Source organism: Gobio gobio (assembly GCF_949357685.1).
Source record: "Gobio gobio genome assembly, chromosome: 17".
Lineage (NCBI taxonomy): Eukaryota > Metazoa > Chordata > Actinopteri > Cypriniformes > Gobionidae > Gobio > Gobio gobio.
In genome coordinates, this window is record NC_137110.1 from 15,192,272 (window position 1) to 15,215,354 (window position 23,083).

Here is a 23,083-nt window from a genome sequence, read left to right on the forward strand (position 1 = left end):
TCACATTATCTCAAGAAAATTCAATCAATTGCTTACTCTTTGACTGTAACGCAAACAAAAATGCTTTTCCACAGATTAATATAGGCCATTCTTTTAAAGCAAATGTGATATCTGCAACTCTGTGAGTAGTAATAACTGCATTTATGACAGCGTCTCCTCCCCCTTTATCTTACACTGCCTTATAAGGGCCAGAGTCGTAAGGGAGATTAGACTCCACACCGATGAACTGGTGTAACCCTTAAACTGCTCAGACCGGACTAACCAAATCCTTCACAACCATTTCAGCACTATGGAATTATTTTTAGAAATAACCAATCTATTCCACAAATCTGTTAAATGATTATATTTATGTATACTTATGTATGCACTCACGTATTTAACTAAAGATACTGACATTGATCAAAACTGCCCTTGTGGTGATAAATGGACCTTGCGGTGGGGACAAGTCACAATAAGTTAGTGCACTGGAATTCAAGTCTTGCCACAACATGCACAGAGCTATTATGTTGGGGTTTTATGTGCACGCATTGAGACCAGCTGTTAAGTTATTAGGTAATTATTACTACGGTGAGCAGTTATGGCAGTTATTGTTTTCTGTGGTTTGTTAAATAAAAGGTAAAGTGAGCTGAAAGGTGAGGTAAGAAAAAAGTAGTGAACACTTGGAGAGAATACCACACATAGCAACACCTCATGGATGCATGATTTTGGTGACAAATGTTGACATGTTGGCCCCAGGTGTTTAACCTTTTTCCTGAGTTACCACACCTAAAACACACCCAACTAACCAGTCCCCTATACGATTCATATCTTCCCACCCCCACCCCCCTCTTGCAACACATATATCTTTATTCAGTCTGACCTTCCGCGATTAACAACTGCAATCTGTTCTAGTTTCTTCTTGTTTGACCTTTCACGCCTCCCTTTTATTGATTTATCATAGTATATATATTTTTTATAATCTCCTGTCATGGAGTTCAAAAAACGTTTCTCTTTCTTTCACTCTCTGAAATGTCAGTTTCTCTCTTTCTGTGCAGGCCTCAACAGGTCGAAACTTTTTTTTGCGGATACCAACAGAAACTCAAGGGATTACAGGGCTGATGCTCTGGTCAAGCCTCTCCATAAGCCTCTGCACTCATTCTGCACTTTCACATTTTGCTGCTGAATTTCATTTCCCATTTATGGAGAAGAATTTACGGTGGCACTTTAGTTTACTTACAGTGTAGGCTACTTGAAAGTACTGGTTAATATAAGGTTGGTTAGATTTAGGGGAAGGTTCAGGGTTAGAACCTAGTTATTACCCAGTTATTGTAATAACTATAATAAGTACATAGAATGTACACTGTAAAATAAAGTGCTGAATTTGAATTTACTGTTTTTCTGAATTGCACATTTTTCGAAAACATCACCCACTTTCTCAAAACCTTAAACACAAATCCAAATCTTCCAACTACATTCAGAAAACCTCTCTTCTGGCAAAATCAAACCATTTTATCTGTGCTCAAAATCAAATAATGCTTTCAGATCTTACACACAGCCAGTCAAAATATAAACCCAACAGATCATTCATTAGACACTACATAAAAAAAATAAAAAATAAAAAATTGAGAACACAGAATCCAGAACAAGCAGTTATTGTAACACAGTAAACAGATTTGTTAAGCAATTATGTAAAAAAAGTATAGTAGGCTAATTGTAACTTATGATAGTAAGGTGAATAAATTGTATACTGTATGCACCAGGGGTGCAACGGTTCAAATTACTCATGGTTCGGTTTTTATCACTAGGGTCACGGTTTCGGTATGTGCTATGGTCAGGGAAAAAAGGACTACTGTCAAATAAAAATAAAGAAAATAAGAACAAAGATACATGCAATCAAATAAACCTATCTAACAGTGGTTTTCAGTTACAGAAATTGAATAAAGTAGCTAATCAAATGTAAAACTAAAATCTTTGACGTCACTGTCCATACCTTGGTCTTTCTTGTCCTCTTTCTCACAATTTTGAGTTGTCGTGAGTAAATGATGAAAACTGTTTTAGTTGTGTTTAACTTTTGCCTGCCTGTGTTTAGAGTTTTGCAACACAAGGGCATCACAGTGCGATATGTGCTTTAGTGACTAAGAATGTTTTGCAAAAAGAGTGCATTCGATTTGCATATGGTGGCTAACTGCCTGAACTTGTCTAAGTAACTCTCATGGTACAGCAATTATGACGCGGAAAGCTCAGGCACTATGATTCCCGTGAAAAATGAGTCAAGATTAAAGAGCTCAAAGACTTGAAACAAGCTGATGGTTGCATTTTTATGTCATGATTGCTTTTGTTAAGACTAGGGGAGCGTTTGATGTAAGTGGTGAGTTATTTGCAAACGCGATTGACCATTAACCATTTAGCGATACTCATCGGACATTCATTTCCGATCTGCCATGATACAACTAACGTGATACATTTTTACCAGATTATCATTCATTTTACTGAACGCGGTGTCTGACCAGTTCACTTTGAAAGCATCTAAATGTGCAAGAAGCAACAAAATAATCAGAGCCATCCTTAGGGCGGTGCAACTGGTATGACCGCACGGGTCCCCGTGCTTTAGGGGGCCCTGCACCAAACGGACAGAGGGGGAGAAGGGAATGCAAATTCCGCTAACTCGCACTGGGGCTTGCCCCATTCATGGGACAACCCTGGTAATACAATTTGCAAAAATGTCGCCACAGTTCTTGTTTTTTTCCGATGGTTTGTTTTTTGCAGTAGTATCTACTACTTAGAAGTTGCTGTTTAGTTCAACATAGGCCTATATTAGAGACACTTATAATGTGCATAAATTATTTAATTAAGATTTACAGTAATGTCAAAAGATGCTGCATAATGTCAGACTTTCTTCATCATAAAAGTTTGTTGTTTTTTATCTTTTATTTCTTCATAAAGGTTTGTCGCAACTCAATGTAGGCAGGTCTGTTCTGCTATTCTGCCATATTACATACCACATACCAAGTACATTTTCAAGATAGTTGACAAAACATTCATAACATTTTTTACATTTCCAAAATTAACTCAAGTGACATCTTAACTTCACTTTTGCATGCACACACGCAAACTGCAAGAAAATGCAAAAGACACATGCATACACGTGCAACTTGCACAAACGTGCGCAAATGGAGTGTGTTGTTTGGATCTCTGTTTTATAGTAGTAGCATGTTCACTTTATCTCAGCCAATCCCAATGCGGAAAATAAGCAGCTTTCCTCACTCTTTCGGCAATTCTTGTGGTATCCCTCAATCTCCACAACTGCATCTCCACCTTTAATTCACAGTTCTGGCTAGTATTTGCCATACTTTCACAGACCTTTTTAACGTAGTAGTTCCACATTTGTAAATATGTATTCCCAAGAAATAACCATTATTTCACAGTCTCAGTTAACTATAGACACGATATAGTCCAGCTACGAGTGACCCACCTCTAGCCAAAATAACCTTGAATTTGGTTACATGTCGTTCTTGCCAAAATAACTGGCGAGATGTATGATATTCCATCATGTAAGCAAAGTCAACAGTGATTGCAATTTCTTTGACATGTTCATGTTCTAGACCAGGGGTTTTCAAACTGGGGTCCGGGGACCCCCAGGGGTCATCCAGAATGTTCTAAGGGGTCCCCAGAAAATTTCAGAGAATAAAAAGACAAAGAAAAAATTGTTAAAGTCTACTGAACATTCTAACTGTTTCATTTCTAAATGTTTCTCCTTTATTGCTGTATACATACTTTCCAGAATTGTATATGTTTGCTTTTCTTTCTTTCAAAAGAAAGAATATCAGTCCCCTTTATCTTGCTCAGTGGGGTTGTAAGGCAGTATTCTTAATTCGTACATTTATTGTGAAAGTTGCTTATAGAAATAATTTTTAATTGAAAATGTCTTCTTCAGGTTTATACTTCCAACATTAAGTATAGCCAATTTAAGTTCTGAAACAATATTTCACTCTTTCTATTTATCTAACAGTTTAAATGTTTTTCATACATAAAAATATATAAATGGATTTTAAGAAGGGGGTTCCTTTATAAAAGGTTCTTTATTTGGGGATCCTTGGCTTCATAAAGTTTGAAAACCCCTGTTCTAGACGACTAGTCTATTCTTGGGCTAGCCCAAATTGTGCCTTGCTTTAGCCTAGATGTCAGGGCTGTATTTGGACGGCTATTGGACGTCTATTGGACGCTTGCTGGGTTTACATGCAGGTATAATTGCAGCAGGGTTTTGCATAATCAAGCTACAGTATTCATTCCTCTGCCCGAGTATAAATAATACAGCATTTAATTGAATGTTTGAATGATTAAATGCGTCTTTCACAGCATGCACATGAAATAAGATCAACTATTGTGATTAATGTGTATATATTGCTGGATGAAGCCGAGCTAGTATTGCATTATTAGTCTGAATTCGCTAAAAATGTATTGGTACGAATTTAGTTGGTCTAAAGTGTTTAAATGTTATTTTATAAAGGTGAATTATCGCATTAGTCAAACTAAAACCTACCTTTTAAAGTGCATGTAAACACACTTGACAACTGTAACTTGCAAATTCGCTGGAAGCTGCAGGCGGGAACTTGCCTTTCCAATGCAGACAGCAAAACACACCTGATTACCTCTTTCTTAATCTATTACTTTGATAAACATACAAATGTGAACCTGTGAAACAATACAGCTACAACAATCTTTATCTAGGGCAGGAGGTCAGTGTTGAAAGAAAACAAAGTGGGAAAAGCCTACCTGTAGCCTGCTTTTTGACTACTGTATGTTTATATACACTCACCTAAAGGATTATTAGGAACACCATACTAATACTGTGTTTGACCCCTTTCGCCTTCAGAACTGCCTTAATTCTACGTGGCATTGATTCAACAAGGTGCTGAAAGCATTCTTTAGAAATGTTGGCCCGTATTGATAGGATAGCATCTTGCAGTTGATGGAGATTTGTGGGATGCACATCCAGGGCACGAAGCTCCCGTTCCACCACATCCCAAAGATGCTCTATTGGGTTGAGATCTGGTGACTGTGGGGGCCATTTTAGTGCAGTGAACTCATTGTCATGTTCAAGAAACCAATTTGAAATGATTCGAGCTTTGTGACATGGTGCATTATCCTTCTGGAAGTAGCCATCAGAGGATGGGTACATGGGGGTCATAAAGGGATGGACATGGTCAGAAACAATGCTCAGGTAGGCCGTGGCATTTAAACGATGCCCAATTGGCACTAAGGGACCTAAAGTGTGCCAAGAAAACATCCCCCACACCATTACACCACCACCAGCAGCCTGCACAGTGGTAACAAGGCATAATGGATCCATGTTCTCATTCTGTTTACGCCAAATTCTGACTCTACCATCTGAATGTCTCAACAGAAATCGAGACTCATCAGACCAGGCAACATTTTTCCAGTCTTCAACTGTCCAATTTTGGTGAGCTTGTGCAAATTGTAGCCTCTTTTTCCTATTTGTAGTGGAGATGAGTGGTACCTGGTGGGGTCTTCTGCTGTTGTAGCCCATCCGCCTCAAAGTTGTGCGTGTTGTGGCATCACAAATGCTTTGCTGCTTACCTCGGTTTTAATGAGTGGTTATTTCAGTCAAAGTTGCTCTTCTATCAGCTTGAATCAGTCGGCTCATTCTCCTCTGACCTCTAGCATCAACAAGGCATTTTCGCCCACAGGACTGCTGCATAATGAATTTTTTTCCCTTTTCACACCATTCTTTGAAAACCCTAGAAATGGTTGTGCGTGAAAATCCCAGTAACTGAGCAGATTGTGAAATACTCAGACTGGCCCGTCTGGCACCAACAGCCATGCCACGCTCACAATTGCTTAAATCACCTTTCCTTCCCATTCTGACATTCAGTTTGGAGTTCAGGAGATTGTCTTGACCAGGACCACACCCCTAAATGCATTGAAGCAACTGCCATGTGATTGGTTGATTAGATAATTGCATTAATGAGAAATTGAACAGGTGTTCCTAATAATCCTGTTAGGTGAGTGTATGTTATCTGTTGTTACATAATTGTGTGCACGCTGTAAGTGCTTGACAATGTAAACTATCTGTGTGATCTCTGCTATGGTTCCAAAACTCTCTATAGAATGTACTGTGTGTGGAGAGCAAGTATTCGTGTTCAGCATGAGGGCCCCTCCTCAAAGTTTTGACAGAACCTGTTTTGTTCAATGTACACATTGAACAACCCCCAACACCCCCCCCCCCACACACACACACACACACCAAAACACACCAACAAACACGCCCCTGACATTCTTGAAAGACGAAAAACAAAGATATTGTCTTTACATAATGACTTGGCAAATTGTTTACTGACAAGCTGTTAATTAATACCTTTGGCCATACGAATACGACTACGACTACAGATAATATTTTCATGATTTACTTTTTAAGGGAAAGTGTTTTCAGTGCATTTTTTGGAGCCATTGCACAGTGGGCAGAGCACATTCCGGTGTGCATTCTGCCAGACGTCTTTTCACTCTCTACTGTCCTATTCGGTCTACAAATGTAATTAGGGAAATGCATTCTTAAAACTTTTGGAAGTATTCATGAAAAATGACAGGTTTGTCTGCAGATCAGCTTGCAAGTTCACACATTTAAAAATTCTATTGTTCATTTTACGTTTCTCCTAGCAGAGAAATTTTATTTATGGGTTGTGTTTGTACTTTCTTACACTACTTTCTTTAAAGGGCCCTGTGTAACAGGTTTGCTGTGCTTGCATTCCTTTTACTTTTTATCAACCCTTCTCTTTGTCACTCTCATTCTCTTTATTTTCATAAGCTGATGGATATTTCTGACAGGTGTGTCTCATTCTTAAGCTGTGCCAAACAATGAAAGTAGTTCAGCTATTCTGCACCAATTCTGACAATCAATTGCTCCTTAAGTGATAAGGTCCCCTTGATACTGCAATGAAACTTGAGAAACCAAGAACCTGAAATGACCGGTTCAAAGTTTTCTTGGTTTTTAGGTCTGTTTCAGTTGCATTAGATTTATTTTAGTTAACGCTTCTTCCCATTTGTTTACAAAGCTGCAAGGGTGTGCTGCAAAATTCCCTCATGTGAATGCGATGCTTAAGTATACTGTTGGTTTTAGCCACAGACTGCATAGGCATAGGGCATATGGTGGGATCCAAAAGTTTCAGTTCATATATAAACCTTGAAATAAACGTGATCCTTTTTTAACAATGAAAACCTTTAAATATTTAATTTAAACTTATAAAATAAGCAGGTTTTAGGGTTAAAACAAAGCAATGAAAATGCTATTCTGTGCACTATTTCTTGGTTAAATGTAAGTTGAATGTGATGTTGAACATGTGAACTCCTTTGCACAAAAAGTCCGATTTTTTTAACATCTTAAGATGTTCTTTGGATCATTCTCAAGTAATTCTGGATAATATCATGTTTATTACACATGACTATTGTGAGTGGTGTGTGTTTACTCTATAGAGTAAGGTAAAGGGAACATTCCTTTGAACATACATACGTGTATGAGGTCAATGTGTTCACCACAAGACTGCTGCTGGAAGCCCTGCCAGAGCTGTTTGTCCATGTGTGTGTGTGTGGTCCAGGTATTCCATTTGTTGTGGGGACCAAATGTCACCACAAGGATAGTAAGGATCTGACATTAGGGAGTTGACAATTGACTTTTTTTAAAACCTAAAAACACAGAATGTTTTCTATATGGTTTAGGTTCAGGGTTAGGGAATATAATGTACAATTTTTACAGTTTAAAAATCATTATGTCTACGGAGAGTCCTCATAAAACACAAACATGTGGAGTCTGACAGATCGGTATAGATCAAGGTGCACAACACAGACAACTTATTGTAGACACTCCCAACATAATAAATATTACTGTTATGACTTTATTGCATTTTTTTTTTTTTTTTTTGCATGGCCGAGAGTGAATTATCTTATAAAGGTTTGGAAAGGAACATTAGGTTTTGTTTATTTTGTTTTCCAGAAAATAAAGAATACTTTAATCTACAACTTGTATTACTCGTTTTTTTCTTAACTGGTCTTTTAAACTCTGTCACACTTTAAGACACACCGTCCTGTGACAGCTACTTCATGCAGTATTTGCAGTGATGCATGTATAGACCTGTGTTCTTAAGTTCACTTAGTTCTTAATTGTCAATGCTGAAAGCTGAAGGAGCTTATTTAGTGACAAATCCCTCTGCTAGAAGCGGTAAATCCTCACACTTGTCTATCTTTGAGACAGTGGCGGCTTTGTTCAAGGCCTGTCAGCTAATCAAACTTCCAGTGTCCCATAAAGGTGAATGTAACCTGTATGGGTGTAGATGTGTGTGGAGGGAGTGTCCACTTGTCCAAACAAATTCCTTTGTCATAGGGGTGATAAGGGGGTTGAATCTTTCATTAATGTAGTGGCACGTATGAGTTTGATAAGTACATTTTTTGATGCCGAATATGTGAAGGAATAAAAATAAGAGAAAGGGATTCATCTAAAAGTTTCTAAGACCACAAGAGTGAATCTAGTAAGCCCATTGACTCCACCCATATTTTACTGTATGTGTTTGGATGACTGCAAATAGAGATAAGCCTGAGGAACGCCTCAGCATGGTATGAGTCACACCCTCAAGGCCCTGTGGACTGAACATGCACTAACCTTTCACTTTGGATAAAAACTGTGTGTCAATGTGTCAAGCAGATTGAGAAAGCTTCATGTCACATTTACATGTAGTACAGATACACATACACCCACATGGACGCTACAAATATTCACAGAAATTAATCTGTTGTGCCTGTTGAACGGTTACAAAAGAATTGCATGTGGTTAGTTGGTGCTGGTTACTATGAGAGATGTTACTACAAAGACTGTCCACTGCCATTGTAATTATGCAATTTAAAGGGCTTGTTTTATAGATAAGAAATTAATTATTTAATTGATATGGACTCAAAAGGATCTCATTAGGCTCTGTTTCTTATCCAAGCATCTCATTATGCAATGTTCTCAGAATAAAACATTACAGTGATTTAAAAAAATTGGTAACATTTTATAATATTGTTCATTAACGTTAGATTAGCAATGAAAATCTTTTAAACTTTTTACTATCATTCATGTTAAAATGTATTAGCATATGTAGAAATTAACTAAAAATGAGCATTATTGTAAAACGTTTTTCTAATATACAGTAATTGCACCAGTCTTTATTAGTCCAAATTAATTACCAAAAATTAAAGGGGTAAAGTGGATTAATATCTCACAGGATTAGGAGCAATTAGGATTCTTGCATTAGTTTCTTTTGACAGATCCATTGTGCATCCTATCAGATTTCAGCCTTAAACAGAGGTATGAATAAATGGTTAACTAAAGACTTATATAGAGTATGTCAAAAAGTAACAAGAACAATGTGCATGCACAAATACAAGTGCAACAGATTAGACAGAGTAATACAGATAACAAGCAGCAGATGGTTCAGTGGCATTAGGCAAGAAAAGCTAGAGTTTATGTTCTACTGTGAGGTTGCTATGGTGAAAGTGCTTGGCTACTGTTGGCATGTGCTATACCAGGGGTGTGTGTGAATTGTGACTGTATGTTGCCATGGTTTTTGTCTTTGGAATATGTGTAAAAAAAATGGTTATATATATAGAATACCACATAATTCCGACACACATTAATCTTGTACTAACAGAAAAAATCTGCAAGTGAACTAAAACCTGTTTTTCTTTTTTTTCTCTTTTTTTTCTTTTTGTGTGATTTTGCGTAGTTGTGGCAGGAATCCTACCCCCTTTAACAGAAAAAGGTGGAGCTAGAAAGACTCACAGGCTGGAGTTACATAAGAAGACTGCTGTGATAATTATCTCCGTATGTATATTACTTAGGAAATCGATGACTGAAATAGATGATTCCCTTAAAAATATCAGTCTATAAATATTTTTTTTTAAGTAAAATGAAGCTACAGCAGTAGATTCACTTTGGGTCTTAGTCTTATAAATGGAGCGTATGTAAATCAAATGGAGGGTAAGACTGAAAGCTCACTTTGGACGGGAAGTCTTTGTCATAAACTCTGTGGTTGCTAGGCACCGAAAAACAAATAGCATCAATAGTAAATGCTTCAGGAATACCCTTTTCTGATTGTTGAGGCAAGTCAGGTCTAAGATATTTTATCCTTTGTTACCAATGTGATCTGACTGCTTTATGCTAACACTTCCAAAGGAATCCAAAACTAATTTTAGAATAGAGAAGCACTTCCATGGGAAAAACATTTTGTGGTCATGTCACTGTTAACTGCTGGATTATAGGGGCATTACCATATGATGGGAAAATATGACTGTATCTGCTACTGATGTAGTTTTCAACAATTCTCCACTACCCAACCGTCCTTCTCTGACTTCATCTCTCTGACTTCATCACTACATAAAAGACTTTCAAGACTAGACAATACAGTTTAGGGAGTCTACCAAGGTGTGGAAGCTTGTCGAGTTATGAAGTCAGAATTGCGTGATATAAAGTCGCAATTGCGAGTTATAAAGTCAGAATTGCGAGTTATAAAGTCAGAATTGCAAGATATAAAGTCACAATTTGTGAATGATAAAGTCAGAATTGAGAGATATAATGTCAGAATTTTGTGATATAAAGTCGCAATTGTGAATTATAAAGTCAGAATTGCTTGATATAAAGTTGCAATTGCATGTTATAAAGTCAGAATTGCAAGAAATAAACTTGCAATTTCAAGTTATTAAGTCAGAATTGCGAGATATAAAGTCGCAATTTGTGAATGATAGTCAGAATTGTTAGATATAAAGTCGCAATTGCAAATTATAAAGTCAGAATTGCGAGTTATAAAGTCAGAATTGCAAGATATAAAGTCGCAATTTGTGAATGAGAGTCAGAATTGTGATATAAAGTCGCAATTGCGAATTATAAAGTCAGAATTGCGAGTTATAAAGTCAGAATTGCAATATATAAAGTCGCAATTTGTGAATGATAGTCAGAATTGCATGATATAAAGTTGCAATTTGTGAATGATAAAGTCAGAATTGCGAGATATAATGTCGCAATTGCGAGTTATACAGTCAGAATTGCGTGATATAAAGTTGCAATTGCGTGTTATAAAGTCAGAATTGCGAGATATAAACTTGCAATTTCAAGTTATTAAGTCAGAATTGCGAGTTATAAAGTCACAATTTGTGAATGATAGTTAGAATTGCGAGATATAAGGTCGCAATTGCGAATTATAAAGTTAGAATTGCGAGTTATAAAGTCAGAATTGTAAGGTATAAAGTCGCAATGTGTGAATGATAGTCAGAATTGAGAGATATAATGTCAGAATTTTGTGATATAAAGTCAGAATTGTGAATTATAAAGTCAGAATTGCTTGATATAAAGTTGCAATTGCATGTTATAAAGTCAGAATTGCAAGAAATAAACTTGCAATTTCAATTTATTAAGTCAGATTTGCGAGATATAAAGTCGCAATTTGTGAATGATAGTCAGAATTGTTAGATATAAAGTCGCAATTGCAAATTATAAAGTCAGAATTGCGAGTTATAAAGTCAGAATTGCAAGATATAAAGTCGCAATTTGTGAATGAGAGTCAGAATTGTGATATAAAGTCGCAATTGCGAATTATAAAGTCAGAATTGCGAGTTATAAAGTCAGAATTGCAATATATAAAGTCGCAATTTGTGAATGATAGTCAGAATTGCATGATATAAAGTTGCAATTTGTGAATGATAAAGTCAGAATTGCGAGATATAATGTCGCAATTGCGAGTTATACAGTCAGAATTGCGTGATATAAAGTTGCAATTGCGTGTTATAAAGTCAGAATTGCGAGATATAAACTTGCAATTTCAAGTTATTAAGTCAGAATTGCGAGTTATAAAGTCACAATTTGTGAATGATAGTTAGAATTGCGAGATATAAAGTCGCAATTGCGAATTATAAAGTTAGAATTGCGAGTTATAAAGTCAGAATTGTAAGGTATAAAGTCGCAATGTGTGAATGATAGTCAGAATTGCGAGATATAAAGTCGCAATTTTGCAAATTATAAAGTCAGAATTGCGAGTTATAAAGTTAGAATTGCGAGATATAAAGTCGCAATTGCGAATTATAAATTTAGAATTGCGAGTTATAAAGTCAGAATTGTAAGATATAAAGTCGCAATGTGTGAATGATAGTCAGAATTGCGAGATATAAAGTAGCAATTGCGAATAATAAAGTCAGAATTGCATGATATAAAGTTGCAATTGCGTGTTTTAAAGTCAGAATTGCAAGATTTAAACTTGCAATTTCAAGTTATTAAGTCAGAATTGACAGATATAAAGTCGCAATTTGTGAATGATAGTCAGAATTGCGAAATATAAAGTCGCAATTGCAAATTATAAAGTCAGAATTGCGAGTTATAAAGTCAGAATTGCCAGATATAAAGTCGCAATTTGTGAATGAGATTGCTTCATATGAAGCAATCCGAGCGGCGTTACCGCGGCTGCTGATGCCATATGCCCCAGGAGCCCCTGAAAAGGTTTCAGTGGGACCGCTGTCCTGCCATTGAATGAATTCAAGCAGTTCAACACCAACCGGACTCGCTCCTCTGTGAGGTGCGCAGTCTGGTTGACCGAATCCAAGTCCTTGCCGAGATAAGAGATCCTCTGCGTGGGACAGAGTTTGCTCTTCTCTCGGTTGATCCGAAGACCCAACAGGCTGAGGTGACTGAGCACCGTGTCCCTGTGTTCGCACAACTGCTCCCGAGACTGAGCCAGTAGGAGCCAGTCGTCGAGATAGTTGAGGATGCGAATGCCGTGTTCTCTGAACGGAACAATGGCTGCATTCGCGGCTTTCGTGAAGACGCAAGGCAACAGGGACAGCCCGAAGGGCAAGACTTTGTACTGATATGCCCTCCCCTCAAACGCAAAACCTAGGAACGGTCTGTGTCGAGGAAGAATAGAGACATGAAAGTACGTGTCCTTCAGGCCGATCGCTGCGAACCAATCTTGGGGACGGATGCATTCGAAAATGCATTTCTGCGTAAGGGAGCTTGTGCAGGGCCCGATTCAGGATACGCAGGTCCAAGATTGGCCGTAACCCACCACCTTTCTTGGGTACAATGAAGTAGGGGCTGTAGAACCCCGCCTTCATATCGGCTGGAGGAACCGACTCGACCGCGTCCTTCGCCAGTAGGACATCGATCTCTGACCGCAAGACCTGTGCATCGCTGCTTCACACGGAGGTGAAGAAGATGCCCTTGTACTTGGGCGGCCGGTACGCAAACTGAATCATGTAGCCGAGTCTGATGGTACGGATGAGCCAGCGAGAAGGTCAGGGGAGCTGTAGCCAAGCCCCCAGAGACCACACAAGCGTGACCAACGGCACCACAGACGTACCCAGGGTGGGACAGCGAGGTGGAATAGACAGACCCGACTCGGGAGGCCCGGAGGTGGCCCGGAGTGTTGTCTGAGTATTCCAGGGTGGGGCAGAGTGTGGGTGAGAAGGCCCGGGGGCGTCCTCAAGCTGCACACTGCTGTCCCCTGGTGAAGAGAGGGGAGGAAAGGAGTGACAAGGCCCGGAGGCGTCGCGCACCGCTAACCTGGCCCTCAGAATTGTGAGAAATAAAGTCGCAATTGCGAGTTATAAAGTCAGAATTGCGTGATATAAAGTCGCAATTGCTACTGATAAAGTCAGAATTGCGAGATATTAAGTCGCAATTGCGAGTTATAAAGTCAGAATTGCGAGCTATAAAGTCAGAATTAAGTGATATAAAGTCAGAATTATGTGATATAAAGTCGCAATTACGAGTTATAAAGTCAGAATTATGTGATATAAAGTCGCAATTACGAGTTATAAAGTCAGAATTGTGTGATATAAAATCAGAATTACGTGATACAGTCAGAATCAGGGTAGGGGGTTCATTGAAAAATTATAGGTCATAGAGAAAATATTACTCAACTTTGTTCATCTCATCTGTGTACTAATGTTTTGAGCTACTGTGTGTTCTGTTTATCTCTGCTTCACATCAGCCGACCACACCTGCTGTTAAGGCCTTTTCTCTTCATATAAGTTTAAGTATTATTATCTTTTATTATTGAATTTTTTTGGCTTACACTTGTCTTGTCTACCTATCATAATATGAACAGCTCAGAACTTGTTTTATTTGAAAATAGAACTGAGTAATTGCTCAACATGATGTTGAACAAGTAGGTAATTGCTGTCTGTATAGTATATCCGAGTGAGTAGTAAATGGCCATGAGCTACTGGCAATGAACTGTATTAAATCAAATCCTTTCATTCATAAAGTCTTAATGTCCTGCCTGAAGCTGCAATAATATTCAAACACTCATAAATCTCCATTCCACTTTGTTAATTCTATTCTTTCCTGTGTCTATCTTGTGCATTTTTATAGAATGAATCACACATATTGTGAAAAAAGTGAACCTGTCTTTTGGTCAAATTTCATTGCCTAACCATTACAGCTGTTTTTAATTCAGTGCTCTTTTGAAATGGCGTATAAATGTCAGAAATGCTCCTAAAACAAAAAAGTCTTCAAAGTGTAGATTTATTTAGTTTCTGTATAGGTCATACGCTGTACCTTAAAATCTAAAGTCTTAAAAAAAAAAAAACATTTCCACCTTCCAACGAGAAAATGCTGTTTTTTATACTTATTTTATAATATTTTTTAGTATAAAAAGTCCACAAATCAACAGATTGCATAATATAGCACAAAAAAAGAAGCTTTAACACATATGCCCGCTTAAAGTATAAGGTTCCTGACTTTTTGGTTAAAATCCACCTTTAAAATATAGCTGAACCTGGATTTGTATGTGTATGCAATACTTTTTTCTAATCTTTATTGAGTTCAATGAGTGCCTGAATCCCATAAAAAGCGGCTCTGTAAACTTGCATTTGTGGCTGTTTATATGAGCACCCTCTTTGTTTCAAGGTACTTTGGTTCACAGCATTTTCAGAAGTTTGCAACTCTCTGACAGTGAGCAATGAGTTCTCTAAACCAACACCCATCCACTAAAAGAAGGCACACTCGTGTTATGAGGTAGGAGAGGGAGGAGAAAAGAGGCATGTAGAGACAGAGCCATTTTTACACTTTTTGCACTCCTTGGCGTTTGGAACAAAAAGAAAACAACAACAACAAAAAATCAGATTTGGAATAAAATAAAATAAATATTAAGTAGATACAAAGGTATTCTGGCTCAGTGCTACACACATAGTCATGAAAATTGTATTTCTCTTTCGAAAGGGAACTCGCGCTGCGTCAGCTTGACGCTACGGGGAACGCCTCCAGCGTGACAGGTGTCTGAGCTACAATCGAATCACATCAGTCCTACTGACCGGCGACAGCCGATGATGTCATCACGGTGCGACCAGGAAGTATATAAGGGCGCCTCTGCCAACATGACACCGCTTCTTCGTCTTCAGTGACTGTCTTGTCTGGTGTATACATAGAAAGAGAATCACGTTAGTTGAAAGGATGAAGTGCTCACAGAAGACGCGGCACTTTAGGAAGTGCGCGGATCCGTGTCCGAGGTATTTGACGCCTGAAGACACGCATAATCTCTGTGTGTACTGTCTGGGGGAAGAGCACGCGTGGGAGGTTCTCGAGAGAGCCTCTGGCGCGAATTGCGAGCGTTTTCCCATCCGAACGCTCCGCTCTCGCCTGGCCCTCTTCTCGAGGGAAGAGGGGCCAGCGTCTGGGGACGGTCCCGCTCACGCTGAGGCTGAGCGGCGACGTAGGTCCTGGGGTTCCCAGACGGACCTGGCTCATCGTCTGGAGGAGGGTGTGGTCCTCACAGACGATCAGCCAGGTCGCGAGGGGCGGCTGGCGGAGGAGGAGTCGGATCTCTCCTCCTCGTCAGCCGATGCTCTTCCAATCGAGCAGAGGATGGCTGGGCAGGGTGGTGATGAATCGGTTGAGGCCGAACCCTCTCAGCCATCTTGCCCCGTGTATGCGGAGTTGATGGATGTTATGGAGCGCGCCACCAACAGGCTGGAGTTACATTGGCAGCGTGCTAGGAGAGAACCCGAGCGTCCAGGTCGCCTGGATGATCGCTTTCTCTCTGGCCATAACCCATCACCTCTGGGGAGCCTTCCATTCCTCCCCGATCTGCACGGTCAGATCGTGGGGGCATGGAAGAACCCATACTCGGCCAGGTTAATTCGGCATCAGCGTGGAAACTTCGCTGATGTCGAAGGATTGGCCGAGTCTGGGTACGTGTCGATGCCTCCTATCGATGAGACGTTTGCGAACTATCTCGCATCGGGGAGGCCATCGACACTTAGAGCTCCCACCCTGCCGTCTAAAGCGATGAGAAACACCTCGCGCTCGAATGGCAGGGCGTACACGTCAGCGGGTCAGGCCGCTGCAGCACTGCACACCACTGCGGTGCTGCAGGCATACCAGGCTGACTTGCTGAAGGATCTTGATCAGGGGGAGGGCCTACCCCCTGACGCGATGGCTGAGCTCCGCCTCACCACAGATCTGGCTCTCCGTGCTTCCAAACAAACGGCGGTCGCCATTGGGCGTTCAATGGCGGCTATGGTAGCTACGGAGAGGCATCTGTGGCTGAACCTTGCGGACATCGGGGTGAAAGAGAAGGCCTTTCTCCTCGATGCCCCGGTTTCGCCCTCTGAACTCTTTGGCACCTCCGTCGAGGCGGTGGTGGAAAGATTCAGAGAGGCGAAGGCGCGCTCAGCTGCATTTAAATCATGCATTCCGCGGAGATCCGGGGCCGCACCCAGGCAGGCGGGAGGCCCTGGTCCGTCATGGCCCGAGGACCAGCGACAGGACCAGCGAGCCAGTGTCGCCTCTCGTGCGCCCCCTCAGTGGCGGAGTAGGGCGCAAAAGAGGCGGGACTCCCGCACTAGGAGTCGGAAGGACGCCGGAGAGCAAGGTCGGTTCCAGCGAAGAAGACCACGCTGGGACAGGTCTCCTCCCCCTAGGGCGCGCTGAGACTAGGGAGGCGTCCTTCTCCTAGTTCTTTCTCCCCAGGCGCTTTTACACCAGGCCGGGCGGGCCCATGATGAGCGGAGAATCCGTCAGACTCTGACGGCCTGCCTGGGTTGGTGCGTGAGTGCGCCTCCCTCAGCCCCGTGGTAGTATTTCACCTAAGCATTCATATGGGAATAAAGCTTGTGGGTCGATATCATGGTGTGCCGCAGGAGAGCGGGTAAGTCCCCTATAAATGGGAAATTATTTCATATATTTCTGACTTATGCTCCCTGCTGAGGGCTTCGGGGATCGCTGGATATGTTCTAAAAGGGCCTGTAGTTCCCCTGTTAGGTTGGCTAGAACGATTACCAGTTGCTTAAGCTCGGTACAATTGAGCTAGTATTGCTAGTGGAGGCCAGCAAATAGTATATATGCTACACGCTGTGTGTGCTGTACACCCCTTTGTTATTCCCAGTTCTAAAAAACCAAGAAAAGAATTAGAATTAACTAAGACTTAGAATTAACGCTGGGAATGCTGCTTATTCCTGAGGGTTTGTAGCAAAAAAAAAAAAAAAAAAAAAAGAGGGGCTTGTTTTTCTGAGGAAAGGCTTGGCATTTTTTCTCCTAGTATTAAACTACTAACTGGTAGCCGCCTCAGGGTAAGGCGGTCTGTTTGTTCTCTCAGTGTAAATTTCTGGAGAGTGCAGGATCAGACTATGCTAGAACTACAGTTAGATCTAGGGCCAGATCTATGTGATGACTGGCACTTCTACTCGAGTGCCCCTTTTTGCTATGATGCAATAGTAGTGGCCCTGTTCGGGATCTCGGGTATAGATCTAGATTGGCTTTCTAGGGATTACCGAGTCGCGCGCCAAGAAGCGCTAGCGCTCCGGGTAGCTGTTCCTTTTTTGAACTTAGCTTTATTATTTGTCCCTAATGCAGCCTCCTCTTACGCAGAGTAGTCCGGCCAAGGCCCGCCCCCTTGCCTGCGTTCTGGGGCCTTTGCTAGTAATGCAGGTTGGTGCTGTGCAGAATTGATAGCGACTTAGCCAGTAGTCGTGGGGCAAGGTTAAGGCGTTTTTTCATGCAAGTACGAAAATTCCGTATGCATACTCAACCAGGCCCTCCAGAGCTAGTGTTTAGAGGCCGCCAGTTTTTTTGGCAGGCGCTGGCCTTTCTAATGTATTTTCATGGCCAGTTGGTCGTACTCCCCTGACAAAGCAGGGTAGATTTGAGTTCCTCCACATCCAGCTCTGTATCATTCTGCCTCACCCATGGCTCGGGTTGAGCAGCACTTCACAACCTTTTGGTTTATGTAGGTTTGGTCGTGAGCTCCCTTGTAGCCAGAGCATTGCCATGGCTGACGCCCTCACACGGTATGATAGGCGCTATTAAAGCTAGGACCTTCATGAGGTGGGTGGCGTATGTGGTACTCCCCCCGCTTAGGGGGTACAAGGCGTTTGGTTTGCAGAGTACCCTGCTATGGACAATGTGATTAGGTTCCAGTGTTTGTAGGCGCTGCCGATAAGATTGCACCATTGTACAGTTGGCTCCAGAAGGAATTGGAGGCCTTCGGGATGGGTCACCCAGCTAGGCTGGGATGATTTTTTAGGCCAGCTGGCTGTGGGTAGCCAGCTGGGGCAGTCTTGGCAGTAGACTCCAGGTCAGGTGGTAGGCCTCAGAGTTAGGCCTCCTTGCGAGTGAGTCCCGACGTTTGGGGAGGTTGGCAAATTACTAGCTGCAACCTTGAACATAGGTAGTCAGCCTTGGTAGGCCTCTGCAAAGTTCGGCCCCTTGTGTATTGCTGTATATATTACTCCCCAACGATGTCGGTTTCAAGTAGCAGTTCCCAAACTATAACCCTTGTCAGCAGTTGGATGTTTATTTTTGTCAGCCAGCAGAGAAGCTACTGTCAGCCCAAGGTTATAACATTGCAGTTTTTCACCCCTGTCACCAGGAAGCTGTCCCTGCAGGCCTGCTGTGAGGTGGTAGGCCCCATTAGGCCTCCCTGGAAGCAGGCTCCCATTCGCCAGTCGCTGTGTCAGCTAGCATGGGCTGCTAAGCTGTTGTTGGGTGGTAGGCCGCACCAGGCCTCCCTAAGACTGGTCGTAAGGTAGTAGGCCTCACCGGGCCTCCCTAAGGGCATGTTCCTGGGCTCCAGTCACCTGAGAAACAGCTAGCACGAGTCGCTATCAGGTAGTAGGCCTCACTAGGCCTCCCTGAGGCTTGCTATCAGGTAGTAGGCCTCACTAGGCCTCCCTGAGGGCGAGTTCCCGAGTCAGGATACTCGGCTAGCTGGTGTAGCTTGACCTTCAGGTAGTAGGCCTCCCTCTAAGCAAGTTCCTGAGCATGACCTCTCAGGCTTCTCTGGCATACACTGGGCCTCACTAGGCCTCCCTAATGGGTCTTTGGATCTCAGTTCAAAGACTATTGACTGGCATGATGCTGACAGCTAGTGGTCACCCTAGCGCGACTGGTGTCGCTTCTGCTACTTGGTCCCCAAGGAGGGGATTTCAGCCTGCAACCTGGTTTACCTACCGGGCAGCCCCCTTTAAGCTCCCCTCCTTTCGGAAGGGTCATATGTGAGCCAAGGCTGCCTGGGCCTGATCGGGTGGTCGTAGGCCCCTAGGGTGGCCTCCCAATTAGATCAGTTTTTAGGCCAGTCTGGCCTCCTGAGTGTTTCTATCTGATAATAGCTCAGTAGATCCTAGGATTGAGCAGATTACTCCCCTCGCTGGCAAGGGTAGAAAGCGCTAAGCTGAGTGCTGCTCTCCAGGATTCCCGTCTCTGAGATCCGGTCCGAGGAGGCCACTGCCATTCTGCAGTCCCTGGGATTGGATGCCTCCTCAGGAGGCGAGTGTCCAGAGGCTCTGTTATCGAACAGACAGAGATGGCCCGGCTGAAGTGCCCGTTGAAAAAGGCACCAAGCTAGGCCTCCTTGGTGGCGGTAGTGGCTGGCTGGGGCGCCCTAGGGCCCCCTAGCCACATTCCCTTAAAGGAGCCCACTTCTTTCGAATGGGTTGGATCCGGGCCTTTGAGCGGCCTGGGTAGAACTTCTCTAAGTGTTCGAAGCTTCCTACTCGGGCTTATAGCTTGGGCTATGACCGTAGGGAATGCTGTCACTGACAGCCTTATGTGACCAGAGGGGGAGTGGTTCAGGCATTTCAGTTGAATTTGTTTGTTCTGACAGTTGTCACTGCCAGTAGGCATGCACTCTCCTCGGCATGGCGGCGTTGGTATTTCGTTCCCCGTAGCGTCAAGCTGACGCAGCGTGAGTTCCCTTTCGAAAGGGAACGTCTCCGGTTAAGTATGTAACCTAGGTTCCCTGAGAACAGGGAACGAGACGCTGCGTCGCTTTGCCATGCCTCAGGGGTTGCCTGCCGGACAGTCCCTGAAGACGAAGGGCGGTGTCATGTTGGCAGAGGCGCCCTTATATACTTCCTGGTCGCACCCTGATGACATCATCGGCTGTCGCCGGTCAGTAGGACTGATGTGATTCGATTGTAGCTCAGACACCTGTCACGCTGGAGGCGTTCCCCGTAGCGTCAAGCTGACGCAGCGTCTCGTTCCCTGTTCTCAGGGAACCTAGGTTACATACGTATCCGGAGACGTTCTTTATACTGTACTGTAGTTACTTAATGACATGTAATCTGAACAAAATTTGTTTGGCAGACCCCTAATATAGACCCACCAATTTAAATAACTTAATAACAAGCACAAACTAAAATTTCCTTCTTAATCCAAATTCACTTCTTTCTTCTAAATGACTAAAATGAAAAAAAAATTTTTTTGTTGTGTGAAAATTAAAGTGAATTCATTAAGTGTGGGTGTTTCTGGATCCACCTAATAGATTACAAACACGTTAATGGTCCTGATGAGTGTTGTAAGAAAAAGCTTGCCTGTGCACATGCATGATGTTCTTAGGTGTTGCTTGTGTGTCTTTATATTAGTAGGTCTCACTTTCTTTAACATTATTCCATGTGCACTAAATATATCATGATAAGCTTCGCAAGAAAAGGTTTGGCAGTTTTGGGTGGATGGAATGTGTGTGATTAGTGGCACCTTTTTATTCAGTGCTTCTTAATAAGAGAAAGTTGTAGTAGTTGTAAATCATGGCAAGTGGGCTTCAGTCTACCCTCAATAATCTGGAAATACAGACCCGACTGGTTCATTCATCTGAAGAAGAATAGAAACCTGAGATCTAAATTTAATTTAGTTTTGCATTGGGTACAAAACTGGGCGGATTGACTTTATGCAGTAAATGAGTTTGGATCCAGTCTGTTGATGTTTCTCTTGAAGTCTTTTACAAAACAGTGCTGTTTTTGCATGATACGCTTTATTTCAGCATACCTCAGAATACACATCATTGTGTAAAATACTTAAATTTGACATTTTACAGTGCTGAGCAACTCTCCTCTTGCCCGGCCTTGCCATTTTCCATTTACTAAAAAAAACACAAAATTGCTGTAATCTAGCCCGGTAGCTATAAGGCAGTCTTATATGCAAATTACTCATACCACAGCAAACTGGACATGTTTCGAAAAGTCACATGAATGCATTTAACAGACTCCATGTTCTGATCTTGAAATTCTTCAAGATTAGTTCCAAAGATTTGAAAGATCTGACTGTGGTGTTTTGGAGTAATTTAGTGGTTTGAAATGGAAATACTGAATGTATCATCCATGAATTGAACAATGAAAAGATAATAACATCCAATCCCCACATGCATTATTAAAAATTCAGTTTAATGAATGCACTGTTCAGTTGTGTTTTTTGTTCTATTGACTTTTGTTTTGCACGCTTTTAAAATACAGACAGCTGTTTTGTATGTTTCTCTTGTTAATCCCCCTCAGAGAAACTACTGGAAACATAACTGGAAGGATTAAAAACATATTATCAGATCTAGACTACTAGGTGCCATTAAAATACATATCAGAAGATATTCTGTTTTGTACTGCGACTGTTTTATCTGCAAATACGGTGCTCATTTGAAAAGGATTCCACCCTTGTGACTGACAGGTGGCCTGGCCGCATACTTTACAGTCTTTTCGTGATGAATGTGACGATAGCCTACACATCTGAACTGAATAAAAAAAAAAAAAAAAGACAAAGTATTTAATTGTGGGTCCAATCTATGCATGTGTTAATCCATACATTTTTTTGTATTTCAAAGTCTTTGTGTGCTTTTTTGAGTGTGTGTAATAAGTGACTCTAAGAAAGGGTGTGTCCATTCTTGTCACTTGTTTCTAAACTAGGAATGTGCCAGATGCTTCAGATCTTTATCTCTCTTAGTCAAACATGACAATTTAATACACAGATAAATGCTAATTTGTGTTCTGTATATTTCCCTTAGTGTGTGTATGTGCATATTATTTGGTAACGTACAGTGGGGCAAAAAAGTATTTAGTCAGCCACCAATTGTGCAAGTTCTCCCACTTAAAAAGATGAGAGAGGCCTATAATTTTCATCATAGGGCCACGGTAAAAAAAATACCCATAAAATTTACGGTAAAAAACGACAGCTGTGGTTGCCAGAACTTTACCGTAAAAAATACGGCAGTAACGTTTTAGGTTTTTAGGGACAGCACCATATAATTTAAAGGTTTATAATGTAATAATTACGGTTAAAAAAAAATTATTTTACAGTTCAAAACCATATAATTTAAAGGTTTATAATGTAATAATTACGGTAAAAAAAAAAAAAAAATATATATATATATATATATATATATATATATATATATATATATATATATATATATATATATATATATATATATATATATATATATATATATATATATATTACAGTTCAAAACCGTATAATTTAAAGGTTTATATTGTAATGATTATGTTTACTCTGTAAACAATTTACGGTAAAAAAACATATTTCATTAACTGAAATAATGTTAAATTACCAACCTATTGAAATACTAATATCTGTTATGTACCCTTGATATATACGGACAACCACCAATCACAGTGGTGATGAGAATCCTGTGATGAATCAAAGCTCATCACAAGCAGCTTTCAAGAGGACAATACAGATAGAAGGTGCTCAGTGTCATTCACACAAACAATAAACACCATCATGGTAAAACACATGAAATTTAAAAAATGCAATAAACATTAATTTAACAACATCCGATGTAACATAAAACCC

The 23,083-nt window shown here is 41.1% G+C and overlaps 1 protein-coding gene across 1 annotated transcript in view; it reads left to right on the forward strand.

Moving 5' to 3' along the window:
- Positions 1-23,083, forward strand: part of chchd4b (coiled-coil-helix-coiled-coil-helix domain containing 4b) — a 616,826-nt gene that overhangs the window by 534,829 nt on the left and 58,914 nt on the right. The gene's annotated exons all lie outside the window — the stretch shown is intronic.